The sequence below is a fragment of the Bufo gargarizans genome, chromosome 1, assembly GCF_014858855.1.
Source record: "Bufo gargarizans isolate SCDJY-AF-19 chromosome 1, ASM1485885v1, whole genome shotgun sequence".
Classification (NCBI taxonomy): domain Eukaryota; kingdom Metazoa; phylum Chordata; class Amphibia; order Anura; family Bufonidae; genus Bufo; species Bufo gargarizans.
The window spans coordinates 493,123,874-493,136,532 of record NC_058080.1 but is presented as its reverse complement, the minus strand read 5'-3'; positions in this window follow the sequence as shown (position 1 = coordinate 493,136,532).

Below are 12,659 nucleotides of genomic sequence, written 5' to 3'. Positions count from 1 at the left end.
ACAACTGTTTGCTTATGCAGTGTGCCAGCGGACCTCTGCATGATGGGTTAATCCTGCTGAGTAGTGTGTGCTGGTGCCTGGGAGGAGATGCAGCGGACAGGGATTCTCCTACCCTGTGAGCTGAGACCAGCCAGAAAGCTACTGTAGAAAGTGTGTAAGTCTGAGAGAAAAGAGCAGATATTGCAGAAGGTTGAGGGCCCTTACAAAGGGACAGTGCATGGACAGAAAGCCACTGAAGGTAACACATGAACATTCGCTCTGGACTTCACAGCAATTTGGTGGCAGTTTCAAGCTCCTTACCACACAAAAGACAGATTGGTCATCTGTTGAAGAACTTTGGTATTAAATGTGCGAAAGGGGCCAGTACAGTCCAGAAACGCATTGTTCCAACAATAACACACCTCATCTAGGTATTTTAGTGACACATTTGTGAGCAGAGAATTATTGAGAGAAAGAAACATCATCCTTAGCTAAATTAGGAAGATTGCATAGCTTGTCTGGAAAGGGACTCAAATGAAACCATTATACTCTCCAGGGGCGTAGCTAAAGGGGAAGCAGAGGAAACGGCTGCTTTGGGGCCTGACCTTAGAAGGGTACCACCCAGGATCAGGACTAAAAGATTTTATTGTCAGGGCCCCCTCAACAGTATTATAATATGACATTATATACAGAGACACAGTAGAAAACAGATGTAGTGGCTGCTGGTCCTTGTTTGAGAGAGCGAATTTTGAATAGCCACTGGAGTGAGAGTTACATGGGAGGAGGGGGTTGAGAAAAGGTTTCTTGGGGGGGAACGATCGGAGTCTCAGTATGTAAGAATGCTGAGTGGTGATGCGGCCTTACTAGTTCTATGTGTCACAGGGCTCCTACCTGAATACAGTCGCTCCCCAGGGATAGGCTCCCTAGCATTCAAAGAAGTTAGTAGTAGTTGATGGAGAATAAGTCAAGTCCAGACTTGATCAAATTCAACGGTTTTTACTTGAATAAACTTGCAATAAGCTTGTGTCATCCAGACAATACTTGATCTTTTACTTGGCTCCTGCAGGATAAACTGGCAGGTAAACTTGAATACTTTGCTTTATCTTTCTTCTGCTGTGCTAATCTCTGGCTTCAGTCTAGGTACTGGACTTTCTAGCAGTTCTGGTATGATTGAGAGGGATGTCTTTGGCTGTTGAACCCCTAGTAATACTCGATCTATCAGCTGCAAGGAGTTAGGGGGGCTTTAAAAGCTGCTTTCCCTGGAAGACTCCTCCCACTGGGCCATGTCTTCTCTCTTTCCAATTCTTCTATCAACTCCCTATAGCTTCCTGCAACCTCTCCCTTGGTAGGAAGCAGGACTAGACCACTTCTGCCCAACACATGAGAGAATGGAATGGTAAGTTCCATTCTATCCAAAGATCTCTCTGTCTGTCAGATACTCTGCCACCTGCTGGACAACCAGGCACATTACATGTAATATTTAAAAGAAAACGGCTAGCTCAGTCAATTTGCATATACTATTTACTTAATCCAAAGCAATAAAATACAAATAGTAATACAACAATAAACAATAATACAATAATAAAGCAGTAAATAATAAAACAGTCATGGTCCCCAGACGGCTATATTATAGTAATAATAAAAGTTTGCATTGATGTATCCACTAGCAAACTTTGTCTCCAGTTATGTCCTTTTTTGCAGTGGAATAATGTCCAAATGTTGTATATCGATACTAGGTAATAGTTAGTGTACTAGCGCTCCTCCGTTTGAGCTGGGACTTGCGGTACTATAGGGATTTAAGACAAAAATTACAAGTCTTCACATTCCACAGTCCACCACTAAGCACGTTGATATTCAGTGCATCAGCTGCTCTGCTATGTGTCGGCTTGTATAACTTCACGCATGTGCTCTTGAGATATGGAGATGCCAAAACCGATTCAAATATTGCAGAATCAAAAATCTCCAAGTATTGATTCACACTAGCGATATGGATAAGCCGTCCTACCAGATGCATTTTGAAACAGGTGTTTTTTCTTCAGTTGTAAAAAATGATATATACTAAAAGGACCAATCTCTCACTATATATACCTGTAGTTGTAAATGACAAACTGTGGACCAGACTGTACTCTAACAATTTTGATCATATACAGTTGCAACAAAAAATATGTGAACCCTTTGGAATGATATGGATTTCTGCACAAATTGGTCATAAAATGTGATCTGATCTTCATCTAAGTCACAACAATAGACAATCACAGTCTGCTTAAACTAATAACACACAAATAATTAAATGTTACCATGTTTTTATTGAACACACCATGTAAACATTCACAGTGCAGGTGGAAAAAGTATGTGAACCCCTAGACTAATGACATTTCCAAGAGCTAATTGAAGTGATGTGTCAGCCAACTGGAGTCCAATCAATGAGATGAGATTGGAGGTGTTGGCTACAGCTGCCCTGCCCTATAAAAAAAACCACACACCAGTTCTGGGTTTGCTTTTCACAAGAAGCATTGTCTGATGCCTCGCACAAAAGAGCTCTCAGAAGACCTACGATTTAGAATTGTTGACTTGCATAAAGCTGGAAAGGGTTATAAAAGTATCTCCAAAAGCCTTGCTGTTCATGAGGCCACGGTAAGACAAATTGTATAAAAATTGAGAAAGTTCAGCACTGCTACTACTCTCCCTAGGAGTGGCCGTCCTGTAAAGATGACTGCAAGAGCACAGCGCAGACTGCTCAATGAGGTGAAGAAGAATCCTAGAGTGTCAGCTAAGGACTTACAAAAGTCTCTGGCATATGCTAACATCCCTGTTAGCGAATCTATGATACGTAAACAAGAATGGATTTCATGGGAGGATACCACAGAGGAAGCCACTGCTGTCCCAAAAAAACATTGCTACACGTTTACAGTTTGCACAAGAGCACCTGGATGTTCCACAGCAGTACTGGCAAAATATTCTGTGGACAGATGAAACCAAAGTTGAGTTGTTTGGAAAAAACACACAACACTATGTGTGGAGAAAAAGAGGCACAGCACACCAACATCAAAACATCATCCCAACTGTGAAGTATGGTGGTGGGGGCATCATGGTTTGGGGCTGATTTGCTGCGTCAGGGCCTGGACAGATTGCTATCATTGAAGAAAAAATGAATTCCCAAGTTTATCAAGACCTTTTGCAGGAGAACTTAAGGCCATCTGTCCACCAGCTGAAGCTCAACAGAAGATGGGTGTGGCAACAGGACAACGACCCAAAGCATAGAAGTAAATCAACAACAGAATGGCTTAAACAGAAGAAAATACGCCTTCTTGAGTGGCCCAGTCAGAGTCCTGACCTCAACCCGATTGAGAGGCTGTGGCATGACCTCAAGAAAGCGATTCACACCAGACATCCCGAGAATATTGCTGAACTGGAACAGTTCTGTAAAGAGGAATGGTCAAGAATTACTCCTGACCGTTGTGCACGTCTGATCTGCAACTACAGGAAACGTTTGGTTGAAGTTATTGCTGCCAAAGGAGGTTCAACCAGTTATTAAATCCAAGGGTTCACATACTTTTTACATGGTGTGTTCAATAAAAACATGGTAACATTTAATTATTTGTGTGTTATTAGTTTAAGCAGACTGTGATTGTCTATTGTTGTGACTTAGGCTACTTTCACACCTGCGCTAGGTGCCGATCCGTCTGGTATCTGCACAGACGGATCCACACCTATAAATGCAAACAATGGTATCTGTTCAGTACGGATCCGTCTGCATACACTTAGTCAAAAAAAGTCTAAGTCTAAGTGTAAGTCAAAAGGATCCGTCCTGACTTTACATTGAAAGTCAATGGGGGACGGATCCGTTTACAATTGCACCAATATTGTGTCAATGTAGATGGATCCGTCCCCATTGACTTACATTGTAAGTCAGGACGGATCCGTATGGCTCCGCACCGCCAGGCGGACACCAAGTCCGCCTCCAGAACTTTAGAAAAGTTCCTAAATTGATGGAAACACCACTAAAATGGCTCGGGAACAGCATGGGGTGGATGTCTGGATACATCTTGGACTTGCAGGTCGCTGCTGGGAACGATGTTTCCGAGTAGTACGCCACTTTTACAGAAACATTCTTTCCTGTATATTTACTTGTATATAAAGTGCAAGTGCTGCCAAAAATTACAAGGAAGAGGAACACCGATACAACCTGTATATCACATAAAGGAGGGCCTAATTCACACTGTGGTACAATTGTTCAGGTAGTGGGACTCCTACACTAATAAAGCCTCCTTTGCATGTTTCCAGATGGACGCAATTGATGGAGACCATCTCAAAGGGATAAGTGGTGACAATATTGTTCAATGGGGCTCTGGTAGGCTTATTAGGGCGTCTATCTTTCAGGCAGGTGCACTGATGGTTAATGTTTTGCTCAGTGTCTCTCTGTATATGCGGCCAAAAGAACCTTTCTCTGATCAAGTTTACAGTTCTTTCCGCTCCTAAGTGACCCATTTCTTCATGCAATTCTCTCAACACCAGTGAATGATACAGCTTGGGTAACATCTTAATATCCCATCCTCGTCATTAGTATAAAGAGATCAAGCTGCTCACCTTGTCGTTCTTGTTTTGATGGGAACCTGTTTTGGTTTTTGTACTTCCACACTGGACTGATCTCTGGGTCTTTCTTTTGTGCTGTCCTTATGGTCTCTTTAGGTATTTGAGCTACCTTCTTCTGGGTACCATCTATTGTTGACGTTGTGCCCGCGATGGTTATTGGACACAGCCAAGGCGTTTCTTCTTTCTGTTGCACTTGAAGTGCTTGGGTTATGCAATTGATGACTTTGGGGTCGACTTCTTGTGAACACTGCTGCATGTATTGTTCAGGACTTAGTGGCATACGAGAGAGTACATCTGCAATTCTCTTTCCTGGACGATACTTCATAGTGAAATTGAAGTCAGCGAGTTCTGCAACCCATCAATGGCCTGTTGCATTAAGTTTGGCAGTAGTTAGGACATAGGTTAGTGGATTGTTGTCAGTATACACTACAAAGGATGGACAGTAGTATAGGTATCCTCTGAACCTTTTACATATGGCCCATTTCATCGCAAGGAATTTTAGCTTTCCTGAATGCATGTGATAGTTTTTCTCAGCAGGTGTTACAAAGGGTTTGCTGTAGTCAGGGTAACCCATAACTGGAGGATGAGTTAAGATGTCAATGAGCTGGTTCAGCACTGCCTGGTGGTGGTCTGTCCAGACTATAGACTGATGAGAAGGTAGTTGACCTTTTAGTTTTGGTGATGGCTTCTTCCTCTTCTTAGATTGTTGAGCTGGCACTGACGTTATGGTGGGTGTTTTATCCGCTGATAGTAAGTCATACAGGGGCTTTGCAATCCTGGAAAAGTTTTGGATGTAAGGAAGATAGTAGGAAATGAATCCTAATAACTTCCTGAGTTCTCCAACAGTCTTTGGCTGGTTGTTCCTCAAAGCCAGCACAGGTGCAATGTCTGCTGGATCCATGGAATGGCCATCTTTGGACACGATTTTACCTAAGAATCTGACTTTGTTTCTGAAAAGTTCACATTTCCTCGCTGTTAACTTTACTCCATGTTTCTGATACCGTTGCAGTACCAACCAGACATGTTCCACATATTCGTTGAATGATCTGCTGTGAACCAGGTTGTTATCTAGGTACGGCAGACAAACCTCATCTCTCAGTCCCATTAGACAAGTTTCCATGCTGTGTTGGAATTCAGCTGGCACAGAACTAAGGCCACAGGGTATTCTGATCCACTCATACAGACCCCAAGGTGTGATGAAGGCAGTCAGTGGTCGATTGGATTCTTCCACAAATCCTTGATGGTAGGCTTTTCCTTGATCTAGCACAGGAAACCATGAAATTCCTCCTAGGCTGTCCAGCATGTCTTGGATCCTAGGGATTGGATGGTGGTCAGGGGTGGACTTTTGGTTCAATTCCCTGTAATCGCAACACAGTCTTAAACTACCATGCTTCTTTCTCACGCACGCAATGGGTGAAGAGTATGATGATTTTGACTCTGCGATCCATTCACGGTTCAGAAGATCCTGCAGATATTCTTTCACCTCCTGGTGTAGTGGCCTTGGCACTGACATGTAAGTTCTTCTAACTGGTGTATTGTCTTTAAGGCGCAGTTGTAATTGTACGGAAGGGATGCATCCAATGTCAGAATCATCTTTCGCAAAGGCGTGGCATTCTTCCCTTAGCATTGCCTTGACTATCTGTTGATCTTCCTCGGAAAGGTGTCCTATAGGTACTGGTGGATCCCAGTGTTCTTGATGAGCATAACTTACCAGTGACTGACTTGTGTTTAAATTGTCAATTCGAACTTCAGGCCCTGAACTGGATGACTGTAATGAGTCACTGGGTGAGTGGCAACACGCACTGATTCTTTTGGTTTCACCTGAGCTGGGTATGTTGTCTTGATGGGTTCGAGGCAACCAATCCTGGTCTGACTTGGCAGGATAATGTCTAGCTGGGTGGTGTTCCAAACCGGGATGGATAGTTTGTAAAACTGTCCCTTATTAAGTGACACTAATGTTTCCCCGATATACATTCCTTCTGGCACATCCTGAATCTCATCAGGTATAAACAAGACCGTCGGCTCTTGCAAGGCTGATTTGGCATGAGCCCTACATCTGACACACATCACAGTGTTTGCCGGAATCCTTTGGTTCTTTGTACCAGTCTTTAGTACGGTACCACCAGTTTCTCTCAGGCTGGCTTGTAGTTGACTCACCAGGACTTCTGCTTTGGGGGTTGGCAACTCCAAGGCGGCTCCTAGTAGGTCCACGAACTCTGTAATGGTTCTCCTTCCTTGGGCAGCTGTCTCCTTGTAGAGTTCTTCTATGACATTATATCCAATGATTGGCATCCCTGTGACTTTCTCATCTGATGATACCACAAGTGGCACTACTAGCTGCTTGGTGTTATTGCATCCCGCTGTTAGTTGAAAAACGACCTCAATCGAGCCGGAGAAAGGAATTTCAGTCTCATTGGCAGCCTTCCCACAGAGGACTTCTGGCCCCAACAATTCTACCAAAGATCGGAGCACTGTATGTGACAGAACCCGCTGTCTCCAGTTCTCATTGATGATGCTCACCTGGGAGCCAGTGTCCCATAGGGCTTGAACAGGAGTATTGTCTATTTCACAAGGCACCTTTTCCCAATGAGACTCAGTAGCTTGTGGTTCTGTCTCATGGTCACGCCATCCACGTGAGTTGGTACTTGCTCAGCCATCTGAAGGCATCTTTTGTTATAGCAGTTGGGCACTTTTTGAACGGAGTCTGGATTTCCCCTACCAGCCATTGTTTTGAAGCTTGCTGGCTTGCTACCTACAGGGGATGCACTTTGGGACACAGGGTTGGTTCTAGTGCAGGTTACTGTCGGTCCCTTGACAGAAACCCTCTCCCATTTAAATGGTTTGGTCTGGGTGATTGGCAATATCTTGCTCTATGTCCAGAACGTCCACAGTTGAAGCAATGATCGCAGGTACTTGTCTGACCAGTCCTTTTACAGGATTGACAACATCCATTACTCGTACCCACTGTTGCCTGAGGCCCTCGGAATTCACAGTCTCGTTGGGTACTTGAATCTTGGAGGAGTGTCTCCATCTCTATCATCTCTTTTTGTATCTGCAGAATCAGCTTTTCCAGGTCAGAGTTGCTCTTTGAGAGCTGTTGAATCGTTGGGCTACTTGCCTGTGATGGAGACCAAGGTGTGGTGTTGGCAGTTGTCAGGACACTTGGTTCCTGAGGACACTGTAAGGTGTTAGACTGACATTCTTTGCCTTTGGTTGAACTGCTATGTTGAGCTTTATTTTGCTTCTGTTCCCTTTCAATCTCCATATTAGCGGCTTCATTTGTTTTCTCTATGAGCACCTCATCTGGAATGGAAGGGTCATCTAAATACTGCTTTAATTGGAATTTGATGTGCTCATTTCTTAGTCCATTACCCACTGATCTTAGAAATATCTTCTGGATCAGCCCAGTCCCAAAATGTTCTTCCGAGCCTTCACCTTGGGAGACGAATAGCAGCCGATCTTTCAACTCAATAGCTCTGAACAGGAAATTCTGTGAAGTCTCGTCGCTTTTCTGGGAAATATTAAGGAGTTGCTGGTACAGTACTGAGGCATTCTCCTCCTTGTAGTGACTTTTCAAGATTCGTCTAAGTTGCACTAGAGTCAGTCCATTTTTCATCTCCAGCATACCTCTAAGGCTTAGGCCAGGGCTAATAACTTTGACCCCTGCTTCAATAATCTCAGTCTCAGGATATTCTTTCTGTAGTCCCAGGTCGATTCAGTGGATTAAGTTGGTGTAGGACAGCTTATCCTTTTGCTCTTATTCTCCAATCTGGCCTGTGATCTTGAAGTCTTTTCTGATTGTCACCTCTGGCAAGCTGCCATGGTGTAGTCTCTGAGTAATCGGGACTGGCACTGGTTTTGGCTGACTGTTACTTGAGTCTTTACTTCTGGTACTCTGCTCTCTAATCTGTTCCTCCATTATTCTGGACCTTTTTGGAACCTCTCCTGCATAGTGTGATACCTTCGCTTTAAGTCGGCCAATTGTTGTTCTGATTGAAGGTCTTTCTCACTGAAGCTTGGGACTTCCGCATTGTCCCTCTTCTTCTCTAGTTCGCTAATGAATCCCTTTGTGGCTTGCAGAAATTGTGTCACCGCCTCCTCACTTTCAGCTTCGACCAGTTCATCTATTACCTCATTAATGATCCGCATAAAATGGCGCCGGGTTTTTCCTTTCGCCATGCTGGCTTCAGGAGCTTTGATGAATTGTCAAATCTCGATGAGATCACCTACTGGCAAGTGGATTAGGTGACCACTGATTTCATCCTGCAGGCTTTCTAGATCCATTTGTGTTCGCTGATAATGCGGCAAGGGTTAATTTCTCGTCTATGCTTCGTGTAACCGTTTTTTTTCAATACCAGGACCGCGTCTTCTTCACCCGCTCCCCGTACGTGCCACCAATTTTGTTGCACATATGCTGAAAGTATGGTCAATAATTCCAATGTGCGAAGGGAGCGGGCTGGGTGAAGACAGAAGTGATTTTATTGATCATGTTCTGGAAAGAACAAACACATGACCTTCAGTATATGGGGATACAGGAAATGTAGCAGTAAATCCTGTCCTCCCATATTAATACACATCTCTATATTCAATAATACATTCTCAATAACAGGTATAACTTTCCTATAAGAGATATTAAGCTCTTAACATGAGAGTTGCTCTCGGATTATTTAATCTGCATCACAGTAAACCAATAGTGCAGTATAATATCATAGAGTGACATCAGCTTCTATAGTAATCATAGTCACTACAGATTAGTACCATGTGAAACCTCATTGTACTTCACTAGCACTTGTGCATAATTTATAAACTCACACTGCATCACCAGCAGCCTTAGCTGATTATAGGAATTGTGTTTTACATCATTTTAGCCTATTTATGGCTCTGAATTTGTGTTCCCTTACCTGGAAGGAACAAACACATGACCTTCAGTATGGGGATACAGGAAATGTAGCAGTAAATCCTGTCCTCCCATAAACCAAGATCTACGTTATTCAGTTCCCCTTTGCTGTTTGTAGCTCTGCTATTCCAGCTTTCTCTCTGCTGCCATCTACTGGTGGTTAATAGCAATGTCATGAATTTAATATAATACAGTCATACTTGTGGATTGTTGAAGCTAGAAATTATATAGATATTAGTTTATTCTTATGGGGTGCCTATATTTTTATATCTCTTACATGGGCATTCCCTGGAGCTTAAGCTGCATATGACAGGATTCTGGGGGGAAAATACCTGCTATCAATCACTCTGCCTGTCACTGTCTCACATTGGTTAATCATATGATTTCCATGGAAAGCAGCATTCGCATTAAGAGGAGCACTGTGAAGAAATTTGAGAAGCAGTGGAAACCATGGCTGACCGTCTCTGGAATTATATCTCAGAGATTGGTACATATCTGGAATGGTATGGTTCTTAGGGGATTTGGAGGCCTGCTATAAGGGAAAGTTGAATTGTGGATGGTGGGAAGGGATGTAGGTGAGATATACTGATCTGGTAACTACATGTAATGTTGGACGACTGATGTATTGAGATGACAGATTCTCTTTAGGATGTGTAGCCATGCGGAGAGTGGGAGGGAGGGGGGAGGGAATGGTATTGGGATATTATACTGTTTGATGTATGCCATTGTATAATTGCAGTAGTGTCATCCATATTCTGTATATCTCTATGCAACCATGCCTGTGCTATTGCTGCGATTGTCTTTTCTGTTTTTACTTATGTTAAAAAAAACTTTTATAAATTAGACCTGATTAAAAAAAAAGAACTGGGAACCTTTACAAGTCCCCAGGCTGCCATAGCAATCAATCAGAACCCTGCTATTTCACTGCCTCCCTCTGTCTAACCTCTCAGATGTCGTGGTCACTATTGACTACAACATCAGTTATCACTGATCCCAGTCATTGTGGCTGGGTGTCAGCTGTAATACCCCCAGGTGCAGAAGGTGTTAACTTGTATTATTTGTGGGTGGAGAAATAGACAAAACAGGAATTCTATTATTGCTCCCTTTCCCTTTCTTTTTTCCATTGTTCACTGGGAGGTTTAACTCCTTCCCATAATCCACCATACATGTACAGCGGGAGTTGGGTCTTTGAAGATTGCACCTGCTCCGAAGCGGAGCGAGCGCCATAGCTGCTGGGTGCCTGCTGTTCCATACCACAGATATGGTGTTAGTGAAGAGGCCAGTGCTTCTTTCTCTTCCCCGGAATAACTTTCACCCTAGGCAGGCACTTTATCTCCCAGTTAGCAGTTATATTGTCAGCTATTCATGACGTCAACACTGTTCTTATCTCCGCTATTTATTAGAAGACATAGTACAATAGCTTGGGGCAGGCACAAATTCTCTTTAACCCCTTTCTGCCATGTTCCTTAAACCTTTGGTGAAGCTCTTACCCTCTTACATCTGGGACACCTCTGATCTATTGCAAAAGCTAGCGCTGATATGTTTCGAGGAAGATACATTTTTAGTCACTTGTGACATAGAATCCTTGTATACTAGTATTAGACATCCTGATGGGATACAGACAGTGGAGTATTTTCCCAATGCGAGGAATGTAGATGGTAAATTAACATCTTTCTTGTTACAATTACAGAATTTTGTCTTGACTAAGATTTTTTTTTTTTTACTTTTAATGGATTGTTTTTCCTACAGATCCAGGGGACTGCTATGGGGGTGGCTTGTGCGCCTCATATGCAAATCCGTTTCTGGGGCTACGGGAAAGAGATCTGTTCCTGTCAGATTGGCATGTCATCATGGACCACACCATTTTTTGGGCGTGGTACATTGATGACGTGTTTTCAATCTGGCAGGGGATAGAGGTAGAGTAACATCAAATTTAATTATACATGTGATACTAACAAAATAGATGTTACTCTTCAAAGGGACACTGGAGGCTATATACAAATGGATTTGTTTCCGAAAAGCACCTCTGTGAAGGCATATTTACATGCGTTTTCTTCACATCCTAGGACAGTGATGGCGAACCTTTTAGAGACTGAGTGCCCAAACTGCAACCCAAAACCCACTTATTTATCGCAAAGTGCCAATTTATCCCGAATACTACAGTCCAATATAGTATATCCTCCATGTACTTCATCATTTAGCTATAACAGCCTGCCTACATTCAATGTTCTGTCTGTGCTGTTCATAGTGCGTCCTGCGCTGATGAATGGCAGGAAAAGTCTAAGGCATACTGGTAAACCATAGGCTTTCTAGGGTGGGGTGCCCACAGAGAGGACTCTGAGTGCCGTTTCTGGCCCCCGTGCCATAGGTTTGCCACCACTGTCCTAGGAAGACCATTGAGGTGATAACTATTGGCAAGTTCCTTCATACATGTAGGATATGTTCTGATGATGCCACGTTTGAAAAACAAGCCCCTGACCTCAAATGTCTTTTTCTGAGGAGGGGCTACAGCCATAGATCCATCAAGAAAGCCTATTATCAGGCAAAATACAGCAAATGACAGGATTTATTATATCCAAAAAATAAGAAAGCATCTGCTGACAAGGTGAGATTTATCATCACATACCACTCACGTTGGGAACAAATGAGAGCATCTATCAATAAACACTAGCCGATATTGTTAACAGATCCTGTTGTGTCAAAATATATATTTCCATCAATCACTGATGATAGACGAGCTGATACGTTATGAAACAACCTTGTGAGAAGTTATTTGGAACCAACGACACCACAAATATTTTTGGGCCAGATAAAACCGAAATGGGGTTTTGTCCCCTGTGGGTCCTGTGTGGCATGTCCGAATGGAGAAATCAAAGGATTTTGTTGAATCATCTGGTACAAAAAGGTTCCTCATAACACATCACATAACCTGTAGAGGAGATCGATATGGACACTTAGGACCATATGACTTAAAGCAGTGGCCGGACTGAGGGGGGGCGGAGCCCCCTTTAGGGGAGGCCCCCATGACGGGGGTTTGGTTTAGTGAGCTGGGGGGGGGGGGGGAGTGGTTGGGCTAGAGGAGAGGGAGGGGGCTTTGGCAGGGAGAATAGGCTAGGATAGGTTGGGGGTATGAGGGAGTGGAGTTAAGGGGTTAAATAGGCAGGGAAGAGGAAGGCTAGGGGCCATTTTA